Source organism: Rattus rattus, chromosome 5 (assembly GCF_011064425.1).
Source record: "Rattus rattus isolate New Zealand chromosome 5, Rrattus_CSIRO_v1, whole genome shotgun sequence".
In the NCBI taxonomy this organism is placed as follows: Eukaryota; Metazoa; Chordata; class Mammalia; order Rodentia; family Muridae; genus Rattus; species Rattus rattus.
In genome coordinates this window covers 24928767-24947501 of record NC_046158.1, presented here as the reverse complement: position 1 = coordinate 24947501, position 18735 = coordinate 24928767, and positions in this window count along the sequence as shown.

The window sequence follows — 18735 nt, the reverse complement described above, 5'->3', positions numbered from 1 at the left end:
CCTGCAATCCTGGCCCCTATTCTTGGGGATAAGAATCCCCAAGCTCCATCCACTGTTTGTCTGTGGGTGTCTGCTCCGTCTGACCCTTGCTGAGTGGAGGCCCAGAGGATACTTACGCTAGACTTCTGTCAAAACAGAGTCTTATTAATAGTACCAGGCATTGGTGCTCGTCGATGGGATGGGTCTCAAGTTGGGCTGGTTATTGGTTGGCCATTCCCTCAGGCTCTGTTCCATCTGCTGTCCCTTCATTTATTGTAGACAGGATAAATTGTGGTCGAATGTTTTGTGGGATTTGTGTTCCTGTAACTTGCACTGGGTTCCTGCCTGGCTACAGGAGGTGGCCTCTTCAGGTTCCACATCCCATGAAAGTAGTGAGTCACAGTTATTGTCATCCCTGTGGAACCTTGACACCTCCCTTATGCCAGGTCTCATATTGAAATGTCCTCCACCTCCCACCCCCTATCAGTTGCAGGTTTCCATTCATTGTCATGGCCATCTGGGCATCTCTCCTATCCTCCACAAACATTACTCCCCAATCTGATCCCCCTCTTTTCACCCAATTCCCTCCATCTGCATCTCAAGATTTTTTTTTTCCTCTGCTAATTGAATTCAAGCATTCTCCTTCTACTTCTTCTTTTTAGCTTCCATGGGTCTGGGTGTAGCATGGGTATCCTGTTGAACCATTTATAAGTGAGTACATACCATGCATCCTTTTTGGGACAAGGTGACCTCCCAGGGTGAAATTCTCAAGTTTCATACATTTGCCTGCAGAATTGTGTTTTCCTTTAACTGATGAGTATTTTCTATGGTACCCACTGTACACATTCTCTGTTGTCCCAGGTTTGTTTCAGTTTCTGGCCTCCTATGAACATAACTGAGCAATTTTTCTTTTGTGTATCATGGTGGAGAATTTTTTTGGGTATATGCCCAGAAGTGATATAGCTGGGTTTGAGATAGAATTTTCACAGTTTCCTGAAACTGCCAAATTATTCAAAGTAGTTGTATTTCTTGCACTCCCACCAGCAATGGAGGAGTGTTCCCATGATCCACATCCTGGCCAGCATCTGTTATCACTTGGCCATTCTGAACTGTGATAGAATCTCAGGGTCATTTTCATTCATTGCCCTCATGCCTAAGGGTGCTGAAACATTTCTTTAATTCTTCCTTCTTTCTGGTGAGAATTCTGCTTTTTGTCATTGGGTTATCTGGGGGTTGTCTAATTTCCAGTTCTTTATATATTTTGGATATTAGCCCTCTATCAGATGTATGATTAGTTAAGATGCTTTCCCAATCTGGGCCGTGATTTGTCCTATTGACAGTGTCTTTTTTTACTGAAGCCTTTCATGAGGTCCCATTTGTCAATTCTTGATCTTAGAGTGAGCCATAAATCATTCTGCTCAATTGTCTCTTGTATCAGTGCATTGTACTTTTACTTTCTCTTCTATGAAATTCAGTGTATCCAGTTCTATATTAGGTCCTTCATCCTGGACTTGAGTTTTGGCAGGATAAGAAATGAATCTATTTTCATTCTTCTACATGTAAACATCCATTTAGACCAACACCATTTCTTTTCCCCCCATTGTATAGTTTAGGTTTCTTTATCAATGAACAAGTGTCCAGGTGTTGGGTTTACTTCTTGGTTCAAATTCCATTGATCAACATATCTGTTTCTACCATACTACAGTTTTTTATCACTATTGCTCTAATACACCTTGAGGTTGGTGATTCCCAAAGTTCTTTTATTGTTGAGGTAGTTTTCACTATCCAGCTTTGATGTCTTTCCATATGAAGTTGAGTCTCAATCTTTCAAGTTCTATAAAAAATATTGTTGAAATTTTAATGGGGGATTACATTGAAACTGTAGGTTGCTTTTGGTAAATGGCCATTTTCACTGTGTTAATCCTCCCTACCCATATGGGGTGATCTTCCCATCTTCTGATCTTTTTTACTTGGTTAGAGTTACACAAGATTTTCATATTATTCATGGCTATTATAAGGATGTTGTCTCTAATTTCCTTCTCTGCTCATTTCTCATTTGTAGAAACTTAATTTTATATCCAGCCACTTTGCTGGAATTTTATCAGGTAGAGAAAATTAGCTTATAAACTCTATCATATCTACAAATAATGATACTTCTGACTTTTTCAATTTGTATCCTTTGATCTTTCTTTTTTTTTTTTTTTTTTTTTTTTTTATTAACTTGGGTATTTCTTATGTACATTTGGCAAACATCCCTTCCTCCCCCCTCCCTAACCTTCTATTGGGGCAGTCTTGGTTGACTGCAAGCATTTGCATCTCTATTGGTCAGATTCTGGCAGAGACTCTCAGGAGACAGCCATACCAGGCTCCTGTCAGCAAGAACTTCTGGCATCAGCAAAACTGTCTTCGTTTGGTGTCTGTATATGGAATGGATCTCCAGGTGGGGCAGTCTCTGGATGACCTTTCTTTTAGTCTCTGCTCTACCCTTGTCCCTGTATTTCCATTAGAAAGGAGCAATGAATTTTTTGACATGGTGGGGTTCATCCCTAAACTCTGTGTTTTATGGATATTCTCACAGGCTTTTTGGGGTGTTTGTCATCCTCATTGGCTCCTGAAATCTTACTTTCCTAGCACTGGGACTTTCTGGAACCTACCACCAGATCCCCATACCCCAATGATATACACAACCTTTAAATTTTCTAACCCACTGTACATCTCCCCCATCTCCTCCTTTACCTGATTCTACACCCATTTTTCCTCTACCTCCTCTTTCCCTCCCAAGTTAATCCCTTCCTCTACCTCCTGTGATTATTGTGTTTCTCCTTCTTAAGAAGGACTGAAACATCCACACTTTGGTCTTCCTTCTTCTTGAGCTTCATAGGGTCTGGGAGTTGTATCATTTGTATTTCAAGCTTTTTGCCCAATATCCACTTATCAGTGAGTGTATACCATGTGTGTTCTTTTGTGACTGGGTTACCTCACTTGGGATGATACTTTCTCCTTCCACCCATTTGTCTGTGAATTTCATAAAGTCATTGTTTTTAATAGCAGAATAGTACTACATTTGTACATGTGCTGCATTTTTTGTTTCCATTTCTCTGTTGAGGGACTTCTCAGTTGTTTTTTGCTTTGCCTCAGCTTTGAAAGAAATTTTTTTAATATGTTGCATTTTTTATGCCCAGGAGTGGTATCTGTGTCCTCAGGTAGAACTATTTTTTTTTTAATTTCCCTTTTTTCTTTTTTTTTTTTTTTTTTTTTTTTTTTTTTTTTTTTTTTTTTTTTTGGGGATGAACAGGGCCTTCATGGGGTTTGCTAGGGGGACTAATTTCCAGTGTGGTTGTACTAGCTTGCAATCCCACCAGCAATGAAGAAGGGTTCCTCTCTTTCCACATTCTCACAAGCATCTGCTATCAACTAAGTTTTTGAATGTAGTCATTCTGACTGGTAAAAGGAAGAATCTCAGGGTCATTTGGATTTGCATTTCCCTGATGAATAAGGATGTTGAACAGTTCATTCAGTGCTTTCAGCCATTCATTCCTCAGCCCTTTGTTTAGCTCTGTACCTTTTTTTTTTTTTTTTTATTTTTTTTTTTTTTTTTTTTTTTTTTTTTTTTTTTTTTCTTTTTTTTTTCAGAGCTGGGGATCGAACCCAGGGCCTTGTGCTTGCTAGGCAAGCACTCTACCACTGAGTTTAAATCCCAACCCAATTAAATAGGGTTATTTAATAGGGTTAACTTCTTGAGTTCTTTGTATATATTGGATATTAGCCCTCTATCAGATGTAGGATTGGTAAAGATCTTTTCCCAATCTATAGGTTGCCATTTTGTCCTGATGACAGTATCCTTTGCCTTATACAGAAGCATTTCAATTTTACGAGGTCCCATTTGTCTCTTGTCGACCTTAGGGCCTGGTACATAGGTGTTCTCTTCAGGAAATTTTTCCCTGTGACCATATGTTCAAGGTCCTTTCCCACTTTCTCTTCTATTAGATTCAATGTATCTGGTTTATGTGGAGGTTCTTGATCCACTTGGACTTGAGTTTTGTATAAAAAGACAAGAATTGATCAATTTTCATTCTACATGGCAACCACCACTTGAACCAGCACCAGTTGTTGAATATGCTATTTCCTCCTGGATGATTTTGGCTTAGTTGTCAAATATCAGGTAACCTAAGGTGTGTGGGTTTAATTCTGGATCTTCAATTCTATTCCATTGATCTACCTGTCTGTCTCTGTGCCAATACCATTCAGGTTTTATCACTATTGCTCTGTAGTAGAGTTTGAGGTCATGGATGGTAAATTCCCCAGATGTCCCCTAATTGTTGAGAATAGTTTTCACTATCCTGGGTTTTTTGTTGCTCTAAATTTATTCGAGAATTGTTCTTTCTGTCTCTGTGAAGAAGTGAGTTGGAATTTTGATGTGGATTGCATTGAATCTAGAGATTGCTTTTGGTAAGATGGCCATTTTTACTATGTTAATCCTACTGTAACATGAGCATGGGAGTTCTTTCCATCTTCTGAGATATTCTTCAATTTTTTCCTCAGAGACTTGAAATTCTTGTCATAAAGACCATTTATGTGCTTGGTTGGAGTCACATCAAGATATTTTATATTATTTGTGACTATTGTGAAGGGTGTCGCTCCCCTAATTTCTTTCTCAGCCCATTTATCCTCTCAATAGAGAAAAACTACTGATTTGTTTGAGTTAACTTTATATCCAACCACTTTGCTGAAGTTGTTTATCAGCTCTAGGTGTTCTTTGGTGGTATTTTGGGGGTCATTTAAGTATTGTTCATTATCATCTACAAATAGTGATATCTTGACTTTTTCCAATTTGTATCCCTTTGACCTCCTTTTATTGTATAATTGCTCTGACTAGAACTTTGAGTAATTATTAAATAAGGAGAAAGTGGACAGCCTTGTCTAGTCCATCAGTTTAGTGGGATTGCTCCAAGTTTCTCTCCATTTAGTTTGATGTTGGTTATTTGTTTACTGTACATTAATCTTTATTATGTTTAAGTATGGGCCTTGAATTCCCGATCTTTCCAAGACTTTTAAGATGGAAAGGTATTGTATTTTTGTCAAATGCTTTTTCCCTATCTACTGAGATGATCATGTATTTTTTTCCCTTGAGTTTGTTAAGATGCTGGATTATGTTTCATCCTTAATAATAAGGATGAATTTCCTTATTATTGAACCATCCCTGTATAGTTGGGATGAAGCCTATTTGATTATGATGAATGATCCTTTTTATGTGTGCTTGAATTTTGTTTGTGAGAATTTTATTATTTTTGCATCAATATTAAATAATGGAAATTGGTCTGAAGTTTTCTTTCTTTGTAGGATCTTTATGTGGTTTAGGTATCAGCTTACCTGTAGCTTCATAAGATGAATTAGGTAGTATTCCTTCTGTTTCCATTTTGTGGAATAGTTTGGACAGTATTGATATTATGTCTTCTTTGAAGGTGTGATATAATGCTACCCTAAACTGTCTGGTCCTGGAATACTTTTTGTTTGGAAGGCTTTTAATGACTGCTTCTATTTCTTTAGGGGTTATAGGACTGTTTAGATGGTTTATCTGATCCTGATTTAACTTTGCTACCTGATATCTATCTAAAACAGTGTCCATTTCCTCCAGATATTCCAGTTTTGTTGAGTATAGGCTTTTGTAGTAGTAACTGATGATTTTTAGATTTTCTTCCTATTCTGTCATTATGCCTCTCTTTTCAATACTGATTTTTAAAACTTGGATATTTGTCTCTTAGCCCTCCACTTAGTCTAGCTAAGGGTTTATCTATCTTGCTGATTTTCTCAAAAAGCCAGTTCCTGGTTTTGTTGATTCTATATACAGTTTTCTTCGCTTTCCTTAAATTCTAAAAAGCCTTTAATTTCTTTATTTCTTCCCTGACCAAGTTACCATTGAGTAGACTGTTATTCAGCTTCTATGGGTATGTAGGTTTTCTCTTGTTTTTGTTGTTAGTGAAGACCAGACTTAGTCCATGGTGATCCCAGAGGGTGCATGGGTTATTTCAATCTTTTTGTATCAGTTTAGCCTTGTTTTGTGACCGACTGATTATATAGTCAATTTTGGAGAATATACCATGAAGTGGTGAGAAAAAGGTATATTCTTTTGTTTTAGGGTGACTAAATAGATATCTGTTAAAACCATTTGTTCATAGCTTCTGTTATTTTCCCTCTGTCTCTATTTATTTTATGTTTCTATAATCTGTCCATCGGTGAAAGTGGGGTGTTGAAATCTCCCATTATTATTGTGTGAGGTTCATTTTGTGCTTTGGGCTTTAGTAACGTTTCTTTTACAAATGTGGGTTCCCTTGCATTTGGGGCATAGATGTTCAGTATTGGGAGTTCATCTTGCTAGATTATTTTCCCTCTGACGTTCATGAAATGCCCTTCATCATCTTTTTTGACAACATTTGTTTTGAAGTTGATTTTATTGGATATTAGCATGGCTACTCCAAGTTGTTTCTTGGGACCAGTTGCTTGAAAATTTTTTTCCAGCCTTTTAATCTGAAATAACGTGTCTTTGTCATTGAGGTGCATTTCCTGTGTGCAGCAGAATACTGTGCCCTGTTTATGTATCCAGTCTGTTAGTTGGTGGAAACTCTTTTATTTTTTTAATGGAGCGGTGTCCTTGGGTGAGAGAGGGAGGGGCAGTAAGAGCAGATGGTTTATTTAGAGTTTCCTCTTAGGGGTAAGGAGGCAGGGGTTTGTCGATAGATTTTATTAATCTTATTAATTAGGTAAGGGTTGTGAGATCTGAAATAGGATAGTTTTTAGTACCTTGATCTTTTGGCTCACCTGACTGAAGGGGCTCAGGAGCTGTGTTATTATCAGCCTATCCTATTTCACATGGCCCCTATGCATTGCAGAATTGTGGCTAAGATCAGGAAAAAAAATCATGGGAGGGAGTTTTTTCTTCTTGAGTACTCTGTTTTTGATGAGAGACCGTATTTGGATTAATGAGTCTGGACTATAAATATTGTCATTGGCCATGTATGGTGCTATCTGAAGGACGTACTCCCAAAACAAATAGCTTGTTTTTTTGGCTATTTTTATTCTGTGGGATTTTACTAGGGCATGTATATCTTTGGCCTGGGGGTCTTTTAATGTGATGATGAGTATCCATGACAGAAAAGAGGAGAAATATTTTTTTTCAATGGGAACCTTCCCTTGGCCTATTTGCTATGGTGGATTCCACAAAACACTAAGCCTGTGTGCAGATTTAAGAACTGGCAGTTACATTGTGGCTTTTAAGTAGCTGTTGTACTATTAATTTTGTTATTGTTGTTGTTGCTGCTGCTGCTGCTGTTGCTGTTGTTGTTGTTGTTGTTTTGGATGTGGTTGTGCTTTTAAGGAGAGGGTAGATAGAGAGTCTTTGCTAACACCCATTGTAGGCTGTCTCGATTTAGACAGAGGAACAGAGGGACCTTCAGTCAACACCAGAGAGTAGCTCTGGCTAGGAGGCTTCAGTTGCCCCTTTAGCTTGTCCAAATTCATGTGATGACACTGATTAAAACGCAGCAGGAAAGGACAGGTTGCTTGTCTCCAGAGTTGGGGGGTGGGGGGCCCTTCCTGCAGTATCTGTGCAGTTGTGGTGCTGTTCTTGACCCATTCTGGGCACCATATGTAGTTCTGTGTCCTGGAGGCTTTCCATGGAGATCTCTGGCCAGGCCAGTTGTGAGGGTTCAGGCAAAGGGGAGAGAATGTGAACAGGGAGGGGGAATCGTCTTTGCTGCCTCTTATGTTGCAGCTGCCTCCACCCATTAACATTTCCCTTCACAAACTCCATGGACCCTTATCCATAAGGAAAACAATGGGCATTGCTCTCTTTAATCTACCCTCCAACCCCTCTTTGCCTTGTAGGGCCCTTCTCAAACCCCCATCTTACATATGCCTGTGACATTACCATCACCAAGTCAGTATGAGTTAACTCTTCTGCCCTTCTCTAGTGAAAAGACACTACAGGGGCCTGTATTAACCCCAATTTTCAAGGTTTCTGCACCCCTGTGATAATTGTTCCCCAGGTTTATCTCTATGAACCTGAAGCACTCACCTTACAGATGGGAGAAAACCAAAATAGAAGAGTGATCTTCATCCCTCTGCTCATTGGATTAGGCTTGCTGTCTCACCGGTTGTGACAGGAACTGCTGGAGCAACCCTTGTTCAAACATTACAACTGGCCAGCAACTTCCAAGACAAGTTTGACCAGGTAAAGGCTTCCACTACAGACAACCTTGAGTTTCTTCAATACCAGATAACCTCCTTAGGATGAATTGCTCTCCAAAACTGGAGAGCCCAAGACTTACCGTCTGCTGAACAGGGAGGGACATGTTTTGCTAGAGGAGGAATGTTGCTTGTGTGTCAATGAATCTAGGCTGGTACAACAAGATATACAAATGCTCAAAGAGCTCCAGGGGAACCTCTGGGCATGCTATACGCCCAACATCCCTTCCCCTTTGTATTCTAACCCCTTAGTAGCTTGGATTCCCTCCTCCATGGTCCCATTCTAGCCATTGGAGCATTGCATCTTGTGGCATCTTGCTTCATTCAGTTTCTAAAGTGACAGATGAGTAGCATTATGAAGATCACTACTAATTAGGCCTTTGTTCAATATCAAACTGTTCCCAACATAGGAGACAGTTGTTCTGATGACGCCTCTCCCTTATAAAAAGAAAAGGGGAAGTTGTGGGGATGGTGGGCCTTGAGAGAAAGCCTGGTAAGCTTGAGCTAAGGCTAGAAGCCCTGAAGACCCTGAAGGGACAGAAGGAGCTTTGCCTGCTCTGGGACTAGGCCCTGTGGAATAGCTGCAGCACCTTTCAGCCAACCCCTTGCCCCCAGAGAGGTTTGTGGCCATCAGTCATGTAGGAGCAACACCCCAAACCCTCTCACATGGATATGAGGTATCTCCAACCTCTTAGAGCTCTTAGGAAGCACCTACTGTCAGAACCCATACCGCCCCGAAACTGTGTATAAAGATCCTATCCAGAAGGAATAAAGGTGTAATAGATTTACTCTGCCATCTGAGAGCTTCGGGCATAAGAACTGTTTTGCCACCACCAGCAAGGAGAATTGCTCTCTTGAAATGCCACCAGAAGCTCCCCTGTCCCCTTCACTGGTCAGTCAGCCTCCCACTGGCTCAGCCTGACCCAGTTCATCATAGAGCACCCAGAAACAGCTGTGCAGCAGCTTGGAGCAACAGCAGTGACAGCAGCTGTGGAGGCAGAAGTAGAGGTGGAGGCAACCACACCAGTGGAGGCAGCAGAGACAGCTCCTTCTTCCTGCTCATGTTCTTTCCCCTTTGCCTGAACCCTCACACATGGCCTGGCCAGACATCTCTGTGGGCAGCTTCCGGTACACAGGCCCACATTAGTCTTCGCCTTTTTATTGATGGTAAGAGATAATAAGGACCAGTGATTATTGCTTACTGTTATTTTTGTTGTTAGAAGTGGAATTATGTTTATGTGGCTATCTTCTTTTAAGTTTGATATAAGAAGATTAATTTCTTCCTTTTTCTTTGGTATAGTTTCCCTCCTTGTGTTGGAGTTTTCCTTTTATTATCCTCTGTGGGTCTGGACTGGTAGAGAGATACTTTTTAAATTTGGTTCTGTCATAGAATATCTTGGTTTCTTCATCTATGTTAATTGAGGTTTATGCTGGATATAGGAGCCTGGGTCTGTATGACATCTGCCCAAGATTTTCTGGCTTTTAGAGTCTCTGTTGAGAAGTCTGGTGTAATTCTGATAGATATCTCTTTATATGTTACTTGATCTTTTTTTCTTGTCACTTTAAAAATTCTTTTTTTCTGTGCATTTGGTAGTTTGATTATTATGTGACATGAGGAACTTCTTTTCTGATCCAATCTATTTGGGGTTCTGCAGGTTCTGTATGTTTATGGTCATCTCTTTCTTTAGGTTAGGGAAGTTTTCTTCTATAATTTTGTTGAAGATATTTACTGGCCCTTTAAGTTGAGAATTTTTGCTCTCTTCTATACCTATTATCCTTAGGCTTGTTCTTCTCACTGTGTCCTGCATTTGCTGGATGTTTTGGTTTAGGAGCTTTTTGCCTTTTGCATTTTCTTTGACTGTTGTGTTGATGTTTTCTATGGTATCTTCTACATCTGAGAGTCTCTCTTCTATGTCTTGTATTCTTTTGGTGATGCTTGCATCTATGACTCCCAATCTCTTTCCTAGGTTTTCCATCTCCAGGGTTGTGTCCCTTTGTGATGTCTTTGTTGTTTCTATATCCATTTTTAGATCCTGGATTGTTTTGCTAAATTCCTTCACCTGTTTGGTTGTGTTTTCCTGTATTTCTTTAAAAGAGTTACTTACATCCTTCTTAAAGTCCTTTATCATCATCATGAGATGTAATTTTAGATCAGATTCTTGCTTTTCGGGTGTATTTGGGCTATCTAGGGCTTGCTGTGGTGGGAGAACTAAATTCTGATGAAGCTAAATAGTCTTTGTTTCTGCTACTTATGTTCTTACACTTGCCTCTCACCATCTGGTTATCTCTGGTCTTAGCTGAACTTGCTGTCTCTGACTTGTGCCTCCTGTGAGCCTGTGAACCTTGGTGCATCAGCACTCCTGGGTGGCCAAGCTTTCTTTGGGCAATATTGACATGCTGAGGGCTGTGAGCCTAGGTGTGTCAGCACTCCTTAGGGACAAGCTATGTTCAGGTTAGATTGGTATACAGAGAGCTATGGCACAGGATCTGCTCCCAGACACAATTGGAACCCAGAAGGATCTTGTCTCCATTTATAAAGTGGTTCCTGGGTCCACTAGGACCTGAGCAGGTCCTATTTGGGGCAGTATTGGTGGTCTCACCTGTGAATTTAGGTGTGTCAACACTCCTGGAATACAAGCTATCTCCAGGCAAAATTGGGGTGCGAAGGACTGTGGCACAGAATCAGCTTTGGCGTGTAGATTTATTATTGCTTTTTTAAAAAGGATAATAATATGAAGGGACAGTGTTTTTAATAAATGATGTTGGAGACACCAGTTATCAACCTGCAAAATAATGAGGTGAATTCTTATCTTTCAACAGATACAGAGACCAAATCAAAATGAATTAAAGACTTAGATGTAGTCTATTAAAGTGCAAATCTACACAGAGATAAATCTACTTGAAGACACATTTTTCAGATAACGGCAATGAATTTTTTGGTAGGCCCACAAATGCACAGGTAGATTTAACAAAAGTTACATTAAACTTAAAAAGCTCTCTAGAGCAGAGGAAATGCAGAAAACAAAGCAAAGTAGAAACAAACAAAAAAACAACAACAAAAACAGGAAATACTTGTAGTCTATAAATCTGGTAAGTTATTCTTATTTGGAACATATAAGGAAAACCCAAAACTCAATGGAAAAAGGACATCCAGCTCCATTAAAAATATGCAATATATTTAAATAGACATGTCTGATAAAACATATGATGTTTGTCATGTCACTCTCATTATGGATATGTAAATCAAAGCAATAAGATGTTCACCACACCCAATTTATAATAACTATTATCAAACATAAAACAAAAATAAATGCTTTCAAAGAAATCCAGAATATTGAATTCTTACATACATTTGAAGACTTATATACACTACAAGACTACCACTACCTACAGTCCTATGTAGATGTTTCTCAAATCATTAAAAATAGAATTTATATACTATCCAGTATTTTTCTCATTAGACATATGAGTAAGCATATGTAAAGAGAGTTGAAATAAATATTCAAAGAGAAATTTCAAGTCATATTCATTTTAGAATATTTTATGATGAATGACCCAAGAGAAACAAACCAAATTTTCATTTTATAAATAAATGTAGAGAATATACCATATATACACAATGAAACATAAAGGAATGAAATTATATCCTTTGTGGCCACAAAGATGGACTGAGACACCTTCGTTCTACCTGAAATTAGCCAGGTACTAAAGACAAATATTATGTGACCTCATTCACATGTGGAGTCTAGTCTTGACCTCATAGAAGTAGGGAACAGAATGATAGGTGTCATAATCTGGGAAATTACATACAAATGGCTGGGGAGGGTAGAGATAAGAAAGATATAAATATGATTAGTGTGTTCTAAGACACAATTGTTCATGAGAAAGAAGTCCTGAGTTTCTATTACAAATGCAGTGACTACAGAAAACAAAAATGTAGTGCAGTTTTGATAAAGTAGGAAAGAATATATTTTCAACTACAAAGAACTAATCATGTTTCAGTAATGATAAATATGTTCACCCAAATTGAAACATTATGAAATACAATATATATATGTATATATATATATATATATATATATGTGGTGTGTGTGTGTGTGTGTGTGTGTGTGTGTGTGTGTGTGTGTGTGTGTTTAATAGCAGCCTATATGTAGGTAAATTTTCTTTGTTCAAGAACAGATCATATTGAGGTTAGTATTGTGCTAGGATATCTCCTAAGTTCTTTCTACCGTATGTATCTGTTTCTTTTTTTTATGATCATTTAAGATAGTAAATATGTACTCATTTTAAGTTTTTGAAATTATAATAGAATTACAGAATTTTGCCTTCCTTTATTTTCTTTATACTCTCCCATGTAAGTGTCCCTACCCTATGTACTCTTTCAAATTCAATATACATATACATATATATATAAAGATATAACAAATATTTGATATATTATATAATATATGATGATATAATGCATATATGAAGATATAATATATACAACTTGTAGTAGGTCCTCAATATAAAATGCAAGCTGATTGTAAATGTAATTATACATTTATGTAGAGACACATTTATGAATATGCATATATGAAATATTTGTTTCTTAGACATGTTTATTCGTATACTCTCTCATATTTAAACTCATACTGAAACTCAAATTTCTAGAATCAGAGCACAGGATAACTTAAGGGTTTATAGAAGTAAACAATGCGGACAAAGAACTAATTGAAAATATCTAATCAAACATATATATGGTTAGTATAAAGACCAAAAATAAGAAATATCAGTAAAAATATATTTTGCATTTTAAGAACAAAATAAATACAATACAATGACCACCTATTATCAGACCGTTTTTCTCATTCCTCATTTCATATGAAGATATGAAAATTTTACAGAAAATTCTATTTGCACAATATAAGTTAATACCATATTCGCCAATGGCATAAGCCAATTTCTTAACACCCTAACCTGTTCTTTCATACATTTGTATTAATTCCTTTTTTTTCCTGGAAAAATCTTGCAAGTTATATACAAAACCCTCAGTAGCAACAACAACAAAACAACTACCACATGTTCAGAACAACTCTTAAGCAGAATTCCCTTTGGCAAGTGAGAGTTCCACAGGAAGAAGTCTTCCTTGGGTGCTGCCCAGTTCAAATCCCTGAGGATGGATTGGGAGAACTGTCAAGCTCAGCAGAGTTCATCCTAATTTTCCTAATGAGCTCAAAGTGAAGCATACCCTTGAATGCCATTCGGGATCCGTTGCTTAGATATTTATAAACCAAAGTTTTACACCGTGAATTTTGAAGTAAACTTGACGGTTATTGAGCAATGTGAATAGAACTTCAATGTAACTCAAAAGATCCTACAGTTTCTCAAATATTTTAGTTTATGACTCTAAATTCTGGTAGTCTTTACTGGAAGGACCCAAGAAGAGTAGATTCTAATAAACTAAAATAGAGGCAAAATAGTTTAAGGTATGAGGTAATAAAGAGTAGATGAGAGATCCCACACATCATTCTCCGGATTCTAGTCAGGCAAATGTGCTTGATCCTTAACTCCAAGAAACCCCTAGCGCAGGTCCCATATCCACTGATTATATAGTATTGTCACCCCTTGCTTGTACTGAAACTACTCTCTAGACTTCTGCCAGGACATTCTTGACTGCACCAAGCTGGAGGCCTCACCCAAATAATATCTAACCTCTTCAACTAGCCAGACTCTGAATATCCTTCTCCTGGGTCTAGCCTGGTGAATCTGCCTGGCCACCTCATACACCCATCCTTCCCAGCCCTCAAATCTACTCCTACAGTCTATGCTTGCCATATTCTGTCCATCCTGCATATCTGCACTGTCTGCTCTTTCTGACTTCATTCAACTTAAGTCAAAATATGCCAAAAAGTAAACTTCTCCTGGTCAGACTCTAGATGACTGAACCAGCAGCAGTAAACTGAGTTGTGCTGAACTGGATTTTGTTCTAGCTTCTCATGGCTCACTTTTCTACTAGCAGTAGTATTTGAAGGGAACTTAGAATAACAGTATACACCAATATCTTATCCCAAAAGTAATAAAATGAAGTAAGAAACCAGGATATCCTCTCCAAAGCCTATCAGTCATACAGAAATCTTTATGAATGAGAATTACCTGGATGAATCCTAGACACACTAGAATCACCATAGGAGTTTAAGGCAACCCAACAAAACAGCTCAATAAAATTAAGTAGAAAGAAGTTAATAAAGATAACCACCCTATTGAAACTCAAGCAAACAAAATTATACTGTTAGAAATGAAAAAGACATTCCAGGACTTGAAAATGGAGTTCACAGCTCCGAAAAAAAGAACCAAAAAAAAAATGGAGTTCAATATAAAGAGAAACATTAAACAAGACTCAAGCTGAGCTAAAGATAAAATTGAAAAACTCAATAATCCAGCGAAAACTTAACGGAAGCCTTCTAATTAGAATGAAGTAAGCAGAAGGCAGAATATCAGGACTGGAAGATCATAAAGGATCTAGACCAGTTAATCAAGAAATATGATCTTTAAAAACCCACAGGAATGGAGCCTGAAAAACTAGATTATATATTATATGTAAGGAAAACTTGGAAAGAGGTAATGACCTATGATATAACCTGCATTTAATCTCTGTTACAATTTTGTAAAATATGTATTTATTTTCCATATGTTTTTGTGAGAGTAAGTACAACTGTTTAATTAATTAGTCTTTTAATTACATTTAATCTTCCTTCTACATTTCATATTATGCTGTTTCATTATTATATATCTATATTTTTACTTTTGTCTTAATAATCTGTTCTTTTAAATTGATGATTTAAATATTGCAACCATTTTAAATGTAGCCTTGAATTAGAGATATTATAGTGTTTTATTCTTAATTGTCCCTATACACACAAATACAACATTTCCTAAATTAATCATTATTTTGATACTGTTAGAAATGTTCTTTGATGGTTTTTGTTTGAAATTGCTTCTGTAATGAGTTAGTCATTAACTATAATAGACGCTATAAGAGGGAAATTAAAGTACTTTAGTTTGTTTTGCTAATTGTAATAATTCTGATGTACGTATGTTGAGACGTTATTTATTTTACATTGTATTCCATGTAAGTATTTAATTCTATTTTATCCTGAGACTCAGGATCAGTGTTAAGAATCATTCAAATGCTCCAGTTTTCTTTTTCTCCTTGTTCATTTCACTCTTAGAAATTTGGCTGGTAAGGCTGTAAGAAGTTTACATACGTTGACATAAATAAACAAAAGGATTGGTACTCATAGCAGGTCTGAATGTTCCTTGCGATTGCCCTCCATGTATATGTTTGAATTTTACTTACTGTGAACTAAGTGTAAGTCTATTGTAATAGAGTTTGAAAAACATCACTTATACCCATATAAATATGTCACTTTAGAATGAATATAGAGTCAATAATTTCTTGATGTAAAATTTGGTCCCCAGATGTTCATCCATATATATTATTTATTCAAGATCAATAAGTGGCCCATTTAGAAAGACACCATGTGGGGCAGTGATGGAAAAATACTTCTAAATTCTAAATTACCATTAAAAGTACTTGGGAGCCAATACACAGAAACATTTTACAATGGCTTAACATTGTATTTACAAATCTATGTTCCATAAAAGAAAACATGATATTTATAAAATTTGGTATTTGAAAACTTAATAATTGTGCAAAGTATGTCATATGTCATACTTTATGTCATATGCTGCTTTTTCTCTAAATCTGCCTTTGGTCATAATATCAAGACACAGCATTTCTCAGTATTATCATAGTTGCTGCTTCTTTAAGGAACTTTCAGGAATTTATACTGAAATTTGACATGTGTTTCATTATACACACTGTAAGTATGAGCTGTTACCTCTGGATTTTATACACAAAGAGCTTAATAGTCTTTATATCTCCCATAGAGCATTAACATTACTTTGTGAATATATGAAATAACACAAGATGTAAAAATTAAATATTATAGAATATCAAATTTATACATAATTACCCAGAACAGATTGGTATACCAATAGATGACTAGATAGACAGATAAATAGATGATCTAAAAAGGAACAGTAAATAATTAGATTTTAAAAAATGAAATAATCAAATAAAAATTTTCTACTCTATATAAGGATACAAAGTTTGAAAAAGTGATGTTGTTTGCCCCTCTGTAGCACAAGCTGATATCGAACTAACAACACAGCTGAAAATAACATTGAACTTCTGATCATCTTGCCTTGACCTCCAAGACACTGGGATTTAAAGCATACACCACCACCATACCCCGTGTCAGAAATAAAGTCCTGTAACATGTAGTTCTACACAGAATGACACGTAGAAGGGCAAAATCATCTAACATGCAAAGCTAAAACTTTTATTTCTACATTAAAATTTTCCAAATAATGTTATGTTCCAACTGGACTCTGAAAATAAATGTTGGGTGGTACAGATTGGAAATATGCGTGTGTTTAGTATTTGTGGTCCCAATTTCTTTCAAGAGAGTATCTTTGACTCTATATCCACAACAAAGAAAGGAAAAGTAATGTAAGTTAAAATAAGAACACTAATGTCTGAAAAAAAATCTCTAAGCCATGTGAAACATGGGAGAGTGGTAATTATTCTATATAGCAAAGATCACATTTTTGCTGCTCCAAAAGTCTAAGACAGGCAGGCTGTGGTCGTATCATTAGCTGGAAACTGCTTTGCTTTGAAATCAGGAGTAATCTCTTTCAGTGAAACATGATGCACACTGGGGAGACATTGAAGGAAATTTCTGGTTGTGTCATGTGATACAGACTCACGTATGATGTTTTGCTAAGCCACAAACACAGTACTTTCCTAGAAAAAATAATTATGGAAAGAAAAAAAAGCAAGGCTGTGTCACATGCAGAAACTCACCTTAACGTTAGTTTTCATATATTTGAATAAAATTCATAAATAAGTCAGATTTCAGATGTGAAAAAATCCCAACAAAAGAGTCAAGCCTGTGTATTACTTCACTTTTTTACATACTTTCCATTAAAATAATTTCAGAAATTATAAGTAACTTCCAAATCTGTTCATGTGACTTGAATGAGATATTTAAAAGTGTATCTGTATATAGTTGATCAGAACCAATCTTGGTGCTGATGTAAATTTGTGATATTTATTATTTAAAACTATTTTACTAAGTAATGATAGATTTGATTGGAACTAATATAATTTTGCTGCATAAGTCACCTATGATAAATTAAAACTTCACTCCTTAACTGTTTCCTATTAAACCAGGTAGGGAATATTAGTCAGTCTGCCACATGCTCTCAGTTTAAGAAGATAGCATTCCAGCTATCTCAGATAGGTTCTGTGAAGGGTCCAGAGAATCCTTTCTTTCCTCTACCTCTGACAGCTTTAAGAGGACAATGGAAGGGGGAACAAAATACTCACAGGAGAAAATATGGTGACAAAGAGTGGAGCAGAGACTGAAGGGAAGGCCATCCAGAGATTGCTCTACCAGTGGATCCATCCCATATTCAGTCACCAAACCCAGACACTATTGAAGATGCCAAGAAATGCATGGTGACAGGAGCCTGATACAGCTGTCTCCTGAAAGGCTCTGTCAGAGCCTGAAAAATACAGAGGTGGATGCTTGAAGCCAGCCACTGAACTGAGAACAGGTCCCCAAAGGAGGAGTTAGAGAAAGGACTGAAGGAGCTGAAGGGGTTTGCAACCTCATAAGAAGAACAACAATATCAACCAACCAGACACCAAGAACTCACAGGGACTAAACCACCAACCAAAGAGTACACATGGAGTGACCAATGGCTCCAGCCCCCTGTGTAGCAGAGGATGGCCTTGTTGGGCATCAGTGGGAGGAGAGGCCCTTGGTCCTGTGAAGGGTTGATGCCCCAGTGTAGGGGAATGCGAGAGCATGGAGACAGGAGGGAGTGGGGGAGTGGGTTTGGGAATACCATCATAGAAGCAGAGAGAGAAGGGATGGGGTAAGGGATTTTCAGAGGGAAAACTGGGAAAGGGGATAACATTTGAAATGTAAATAAAGAAAATATCAAATAAAAGAAAAGAAAAAATAGGACAGTGGACAGTGTCCATGGACAAGATAGTAGAAAATAACCTCAAAGGAGCAAGCAAAGCTCATAAAGACTTCTCTCTTCTTGTTCTTTACCTATCTACGTTCTATATTGCCCCCGTGCCCGTCTCCAGCCTTCTGAAACAAGACTTAAAAAGAGAAGTGCTATTATAAAAACCCTATGACAGAACCCCTTCAGTAATGACAGAAATAAGTCCATAGATGGTGTGATTTAAGTTGACATAACTTAAATTAAAACATATGTCTTCATTAAAATGGCATTTATAACACATATATAATACATATATAATTTTTGATGTATTCATTGTCCATTACATACAGAAATAATTTTAATTCAAATTCTCATTATAACTTCAATCACTTAATAAATGGAGACACGCATTTAAAAGAAAACCCTTTCCTCACTTATTTCCTCAGA